Source organism: the organism of the source record quoted next, unplaced genomic scaffold (genome assembly GCF_019419815.1).
Source record: "Pyrus x bretschneideri cultivar Hongxiangsu unplaced genomic scaffold, Pyrus_bretschneideri_v1 Contig2, whole genome shotgun sequence".
Lineage (NCBI taxonomy): Eukaryota > Viridiplantae > Streptophyta > Magnoliopsida > Rosales > Rosaceae > Pyrus > Pyrus x bretschneideri.
The window spans coordinates 1,705,376-1,714,278 of NW_025999501.1; positions in this window are offsets into that span (position 1 = coordinate 1,705,376).

The window sequence follows — 8,903 nt, forward strand, 5'->3', positions numbered from 1 at the left end:
TACATATGTATTTATAGAAATCAAGCTCGAGAGTAACGAAAATCAAGTATATGCCATGTCACTATCTCAGCAATAAATATGCAAGTCAGGTGATAAAAATCAATGTAAAAGTGATATGCCAGTCGAAGTCACCTAATGTGACCTGTACGGCTGAACCTATTGCTCATCAATCCAGCCGAAGTCACCTAATGTGACCTGTACGGCACTAAACCTGCACACGAGTCAGAACCACTTAATGTGGTCTGTACGACAGGCTGGGTGTAAAGTACGCTCAAGTGCTATGATCATGTGAAGGCTATGCGACGAATCACAGGTCACTTACAAGTCGGAACCACTAATGTGGTATGTACGACAGACTGGCACCTAACTTGGATCCAAGTTGAGTGTGCGGTGCGGGAGGTGAACGATCACGTGAAGGTTAGCCCCTGCCTACGGGCGGAGCACTAACATCGGGGTGCAGGACAATGAGCTCTATGTGCATCAAGTCATAATCAACTACCATGCAAGCATACCGTCAATATATACTCACCAGAACTTACCTGGGCCTCTGCAACATCATGCAATATTATGCAAAGCTATACTAATGCATATGCTAAAATGTAAAGCAAACATGACATGGCATTTTAAATGAAATTTCATTTAAAAACAGTTTATGGGAAACGCATACAACTCCCTTAGCATCTTGGAACAATTTTGGAGTGGTTTGGACGTTGGGACACTCGGGTTTATCGAGTTGCAGACTTAGCCGGAATATCAAAGGATTTTCCGACCAGTTCCCATTGATTTTAGGACCTTAAAGAGAAACTAGCGACACAGACGATGGCTGGCAGCGAATTGCGGCGAAGCCACCGAAGAATGAGGAGAATATTCTGTCAACTTTGACGGAATATACTGACGGCGTCAGGTAACACTGTTAGTTTTTAGACGGAATACTCTATTATTTAATGAAATATTCCCTAATGCCGTTAGGGATTCCGTCAGTGTGCCAGGCATGTGCGTGCGTGGCCAGCGTGTGAGGGTGCGTGGGGCGTCGAAAAATTATTTTAAAAATATAGGGATGCTTGTGGTGTTGAGTAAGCCACGATAGCATATTCAAATACCCCAATTGAGCAACGTATAAGAAGTTATTATACGGTTTTGGGTATGTGCTTAAAATTAACGTTAAAATAGCTGTTTCACATATAGGTGAGACATTTCCGGAGGACGAGCACAGCCATGCGAGACTTGGGGGTTACGACCCTGCTACATACCAGTGAGTGGGCTTTTGGTTTATATATATATATATATGTGTGTGTGTGTGTGTGTGTGTGTGTGTGTTTCCCAGAAACTGTTTTTAAATAAAATTTCGTTTAAAATGCCATGTCATGTTTGCTTTACATTTTAGCATATGCATTAGTATAGTTTTGCATAATATTGCATGATGCGGAGGCCCAGGTAAGTTTAGGTGAGTATATTTTGACGGTATGGTTTCATGGTAGTTGATTATGAGTTGATGCACATAGAGCTCATTGTCCTGTACCCTAGTGTTAGTGCTTCTCCCATGGCCAGGGCCTAGCCTTCACGTGATCGTTCACCTCCCGCACCGCACGCTCAGCTTGGATCCAAGTCAGGTGCCAGCTTGTCGTACAAACCGCATTAGGTGGTTCCGACTCGCAGGTGACCTACGATTTGTTGCACAGCCTTCACGTGATCGTAGCATTTGAGCGAACTTATTTACACTCAGCCTGTCCTACAAACCACATTAGGTGGTTCCAACTCGTGTGCAGGTTTAGTGTCGTACAGGTCACATTAGGTGACTCCGGCTGGATTAATGAGCAATAGGTTCAGCTGTACAGGTCAAATTAGGTGACTCTAGCTAGCATATCACTTTTACATTGATTTTTTTCACCTGGCTTACATATTTACTGTTGAGATAGTGACATGGCATATACTTGGTTTTCGTTACTCTCAAGCTTGATTTCTATAAATACATAATTTTTTGGGAAATTATACAAGTTTTACGGTTAGGGGTTATTACTTTTGGAAAGAGAAATAGTTTTGAAAAACTTTGTTTTTGCCCACTCACACTTTCTATTTTGCACCCCTCCAGGTTCTAGGTAGAAGTTCGTGTTCATGGCTTACGAGGATTCTACGGCGGTTCTAATGGACTTCAAATAATGTAGGGATTTCCTTTATGTCTTGTATAGTTAATACTTAGCCTGCTGAACTGCACTTAGGTTACCTACGCTCTAATCACTTGCATTACTATTTTAAACACCTTCACTCGTACTTATATACTTACCTAGTGTAAATTAGTTAGTTTTGGTTTTTATTTACCCATATATTTGTATCACTATCACTTTCGCACTGCGCACATAGCTACGTCACCCTCATGTGATGGCCAACATGCCTTGATTTAGGTCGGGGTGTGTCAGTTTGGTATCAGAGCTTAGGTTTGGCACTCCTGCAAATTTATGAGTATTCTAATCATTTTGATGTCATATGTCAGAACCATGCCACCTCGTAGAGAGCCACGTAGCTCTGCTAATGCCATTCAGTCCTCACTTTGTCATCCCCAGAAGACTTATCTGGAGACTGTATATAACTTAAAGTTGAATAATTTTGTAGGTAAAAAGGGGCCAGAAGGAGATGAGCGGTGGCTTAACCATGTCGAGAAAACTTATCGAGTGATGTAGCGACAGGGGAATTTCCCTGAAGATAGATGGGTCGCGACGACCATTTGGTTTTTGGGTGAGAAGGCTGTATCATGGTGGAGGCAAGAATCTTTTTAGTTGTCACTGGAAGAAGCTGTCGATTGGGAGGTTTCTAAGCAATTATTCCAAAAGAGATTTGTACCCCCAGAGTATTTGGATCGTAGGAGGCAAGAATTCTCGCAATTAAAGCAAGGGAAAATGTCAGCTAATGAGTATTATAGAAAGTTTATTGATTTGTCCCGGTATTATCCAAAGATTGCTGAAAATCTTGCTGAAATGCTTCGACGATTTAAATAGGGTACTAGAAAGAAGTGGCGTTCCATGGAGACTACTACTCCATGTTCGACATATCAAGAGTTTTATGAAGTCCCACTTCGGGTTGAGGATTCTGAAAATGCTCCAGATGATAGTGAAGAGGAAGAAGAAAAAGATAATAATCAGAAGAAAAATAGTAATAAAGATAAAGGTCATTCATCGTAAGGTAAGCAAGACGTAGAGTTTTAAGAGAAGTGGTACCAGTTCTAGATCTTTTAGTGGGGGCTCGAGTTCTATTGCGCCGCAGAGGGACGGACATTCTGGAGGTTCTCATTTTAGAGACAAAGAGATTTTGGTGGTTCTAGTAGTCCATTTTACCGTAGATGTAATAGTCGACATTTTTGGGATTGTAGACAAGGCAACAGAGGTGGATGTTTTGTTTGTGGTCACATGGGACATCGGGTTATCCAGTGCCCACAGAGTCAACAAAAACCCTAACCATCTGCCTTGCCACTACCAGTTCCTATTTAACAGGTTCCAGGACCTAGTGGTTATACTTATACGGGTTATGGTGGAGCATATCATTTTCAGGGTGATATAGCTCCATATTCTGGAGGATAATATCAGTACCCATATGATCCATATCAGCAGAGTGGTTACGCTCAGTATCCAGGAGGTTATGCGCCATATTCGACATATTCAACTCGTGGATCACAGTGGTATCCCGGAGGGCAGTCCCAAAATGTTAAGGTTGCTTCTAGCAGTGTAGGATCATTGAGGCAGCCTAATCAGCCTGGTCAGGGGTGCTATACACAAGGACGTGGGAATTAAGGTAACAGGGATCGTGGAGGATGGCAACAGCCATAGGGTTATGTTCACCATATCACCTTGCAGGATGCTCAGAACAATCCTGATTTGATTATGGGTACGTTAAATATTCTTTGCCATTTTGCTAGAGTATTAATTGATTCTGGTGCTACACACTATGTTATTTCTTATACGTTTGTTCAGACGACACAACCTTACCCCACACCTCTCGATTATGAGTTAGAGTTTTCGATGCCTAGAGGTGAGACATGTTATGTTAGCTGGGTATATCAAGGATGTCCTGTTTTGGTGGAGAACATCGTTATGCCAGCTAATCTTGTTGCATTAGATATTGTTGACTTCGATGTTATTCTAGGCATGAATTGGTTACATTACAATCGTGCCAAGATGGATTGTTACGAAAAGACAGTCACTTTTCATCGGCCGAACCTGCCTGTGGTTACATTTGTGGGTGTACGTAGTGGATTAAAACATGGTATCATTTCTACCGTGAGGGCCAAACAGCTATTGACGAAAGGTTGCCAGGGTTATTTGGCTCACATGGTATTGAATAGGGATACTCCTACCCGTGTGGAGGATGTTTGAGTAGTTAGGCATTTCCCTGATGTTTTCCTTAATGATTTACCTGGATTACCACCAGATAGAGAAGTAGAGTTTACTATTGATTTACTTCTAGGTACAGATCCTATCTCTTTAACTCTTTATCTAATGGCTCCTGCCTAGTTGAGGGAATTGAAAACTCAGTTGCAGGAATTGGTTGATAAGGGTTTCATTCAGCCTAGTACTTCACCTTGGAGAGCTCCAGTTTTGTTTGTACGGAAGAAAGACGAGACTTTGAGACTGTGTATTGATTATCAACAGCTGAATCGGGTAATGATTAAAAACTATTATCCGTTGCCGTGAATAGATGATTTATTTGACCAACTTCGAGGTGCTTGCGTATTCTCCAAGATTGATTTGAGGTCTGGGTATTATCAATTAAAGATCAGAAGTGAAGATGTTCCTAAGACGGCTTTTAGGACTTGATATGGTCATTACGAATTCCTCGTGATGCCATTCGGGTTAACGAATGCACCCGCATCTTTTATGGACCTGATGAATTGGGTATTCAAGTTATACCTCAATAGGTTCGTTATTGTCTTTATCGACGATATTTTGGTGTATTCTAAATAAAGGTAGAGCATACTCGACATCTCACTTTGGTTTTGAAGAAATTGAGGGAGCACCATATATGCTAAGTTTAGCAAATGCTAGTTTTGGTTAGATCATATAGCATTTTTGGGGCATGTAATATTAGCTCAGGGTATTCAGGTGGACCCACAGAAAGTAGCTGTAGTTGAAAATTGGGAGCAACCATAAACTGTCATCGAGGTACGGAGTTTTCTCGGCTTAATAGGTTATTACCGATGGTTTGTTAAAGATATTTCTACTATAGCTTTACCACTGACAAGGTTGACTACAAAGAATGTTAGATTTGAGTGGGACGATGATTGTGAGCGGAGTTTCCAGCAACTAAAGTATTATCTTACTCACGCACCTGTTTTGGCGCTTCCAGACGACAGTGGTAATTTTGAGATTTACGGTGATGTTTCCTTAAATGGCTTAGGCTGCATATTAATGCAGCATGGCAGGGTAATTGCATATGCTTCACGACAATTGAAACCACACGAGATGAATTACCCTACGCATGATCTCGAGTTATCAGCCATTATTTTCACCCTGAAGATTTGGAGGCATTATTTGTATGGAGAAAAGTGTCGAATTTTCGTAGATCATAAAAGCCTCAAGTAGCTTTTCACCCAAAAGGATCTTAACCTTCGGTAACGAAGGTGGATAGAACTGCTCAGTGATTATGATTGCACGATTGAGTACCACCCTGGTCGTGCAAATCACATGGCCGACTTAATGTTTTATATGCTTGCCATATCCCTCTCCTCACAGAATTGAGATATACTGGAGTTGATTTGGGAGTGATGGATCGGGAAGATGCTTTACTTGCCAGTTTCCAGGTCAGACCGATTTTAATAGATCGCGTACTAGAAGCCCAAGTGGAGGATGAAGAGTCTCAAGAATTAGCAGAGGCAGTGTCACGAGGGAAAAAGAAGGATCTTAGGATTCGGGAATCTGATGGCATGCTTATGCAGGGAAGTCGGAGGTACGTGCCGAATATTGTCGAACTAAAGAAAGATATTCTCAATGAAGCACATATATCAGCCTATGCGATATTTCCTGGGGGTACCAAGATGTATCACACTATTCGACCTTTCTACTACTGGTCTGGCATGAAAAGAGAGATTGCTGAATATGTGAGTCGATGTGCAATTTGTCAGCAAGTCAAAGCTGAGAGGAAGAAGCCTTTTGGATTAATGCAGCCACTTCCCGTTCCCCAGTGGAAATGGGAAAATATTACCATGGATTTCGTGTATAAGCTTCCTTGTACGTGAAATGGTTACGATGGCACCCGGGTAATAGTGGATCGGCTTACTAAGTCAGCACACTTTATACCAGTTCGAGAGAACTATTCTTTAAGCCGATTAGTTGAGCTATTTATGATAGAGATTGTTAAATACCATGGGGTTCCGGTTAGTATTATTTTGGACCGGGATCCTAGGTTCACTTCTAAGTTTTGGGTGTGTCAGTCTGGACAAAATTAAAATAGTATTTAAAGCAAGCTTCGTGATATTTAAACCACCAATAATTTACTCAATTTCTTTTCATGGGACATATTTGACTAACTGAATACTAAATAGTGTACAGATCATATGACATTATTTTTTATTTTCATGTAAAGAATGACATTATTTTAAGTTTTACACATGGATAATGGAAAATTACACATAAATCCATCAACAGATGTATTTTGTGTCTCTGGAATCACTCCATCACGATAATTTTGGAAGCACGTAAGGATTAAGAGATGTTCAAAATTCAATTTGCTTCAATGTAATAAAAAAAAAAAGTCAAAAATTACAGTGTCGTAAAATAAAAACTGTTATCCTACACGAACAATTTTAAAATATTATTATGTCTTAGAAGTCTTCAACTTTAGCATTTCAGTGCCAACACGTTTTGCTTGATTCGAACCATCTCTGTTGAGCCACTGTTTATGACATTCCATTATGGTCAACAAAGGACAAGGGTTCGCGGTTGAATCTAGAGAGCGTGACAATCAATTACATAAAAAATGCATTCTTATTAATAGACTATTAGTTAGGATTGGGCTTGCTAGAATAGAATTGAAGGCTTGGGCTTATGGTTGTGTGGGTTGGGTTTGTGTTATACACTCTAAGAGTGCGTTTGTTGAACTGGACTATCTCGAACTAGACTAGCTTCAGGGATTAAGTTAGACTGGCTTAGACTAGACTAAGTTGGACTAACTTAATCAAGCGTTTAGTGCATTGTCAGACTAAGAAACTTGATAATAACAAATTATAATATAATATTATTTAATCTAATATATATTAATATTTTATTATTTAATCTCTTCTTCTTTTTTTCTAAATTCTCTTATTTTCTCCTGAAAATTCATTCCACACTTGTAGATCATTCAAACAATTGCAGAGCAAATCAAATGCCAATTCCAGATCACATCAAACCCACAGTTCGAAATCAAAACCCAATTTAAATCAAAACCAAATGAAAACAAGAATCCCAAGCCGCTGCCCTTGGCAGAGAACACGCCGCTGTTATCCTAATCCAGCCAATGTCTTTACTGCCATCGTAGGCTCCGACGTTTTTGGCCTCCTATATTCCTTCAAGCCCACTGGGTGGCTCACCCACCACTAGGTTCACAAGATCCCGTCAAGTGTGTGAAGTTGACAAGTCTGAGGTCAAGTTCGAAACGTAACGAAGCAGACAGCTAGAGCTGGATGGACGAAGGTAAGAGCGAGATCTTCCTTAGTTCGAAATTCTGGGTTCAGGGTGAGGAGAGAGGGATAGAGTGGTGGTGGGCTGGTGGTGTGATGGTGGTTGTCGGTGCTCAAGAAAACAACGACCAGAGAGAGGATGAGAGCACGATGAGGATGAAGCATACGATGATTAAGTAGACAAGGTCTTAGCTCTCCCATGGGTACTGGGGGTCTCGCTAATAACTCCTAGTAAAGGAGTTTGTCCATGTGAGTCCGCTTTAATCTCATTAAACATAATCCCACTACGGAACAAACACGGGACTAGACTAATAGTTAATCTGATCTAGTCCAGTGACACTTAGTGAGGGCAAACAAACGTCCCCTAATATAATTAATAATAATTAATCAAGACAAGGGCTTTAGAAGTTAAAATTGTTTAGAGTTTATTAATTTTAATTTCGGATTAAGTTTTTAATTAATTAAAAACATTTTGATTAAGAGACACAGCTTTTGGAAAAAGTTGTGTATTTTCAAATACGTTCAACCTATATATTTGCAGTCTCAATTTCCAGCAGAATTATCTTTTTTCTCTCTCAAAGAAATTCGCCAGAATTCTATAATCCAGTGATAGTTTGAGAATTAAATAGTTGTATCCTGATCAAGAAGACGTCATAAATCCACAAGCACAAGAGTGGGACGGAAATACTGTTTGAAGGACATAGCTTCGCTAGCCTCTATTGTCAATCAAGTCACTATCATTTTAATTTTTATATTTATTTTGTTTGTTGTTTCATTTTGTATTGCAAGTATATTTCATAGATAAAGAATCAATTATTTCAAATTCTGTTATTATTTATTTTCTGAATTATTCTCTAACAATATTTTCATTGAGCAAAGTGCGTTGACGAACTTAACCCAACGAATATAACTTCCCAGACATCAATTTTTCGCCAGTCAATAATTTATTTACAAAAACAAAAATTGTTTGCCCAACGACCGGGCAAATTGTTAAATTTTTTTTTTAAATGTACAATGTAAATTATATTTAATTTACATTAATTAATTTTTAAGTATATTAATCTCAAAAGATATCACAACATTGAAAAATAATTATACTAAAACTGAAATGTTTGTACGATTATATTAAAACTGAAAAAAAAAAAAAAAAAAATTCTCGGTGGTGCATTGATGAGGATGATGGCTCATATCTCGCAACTTAACCGCTTGTGACTTCAACGTCCGAACGATTATATTAAAACAGAAAAAAAAAAAAAAAAAA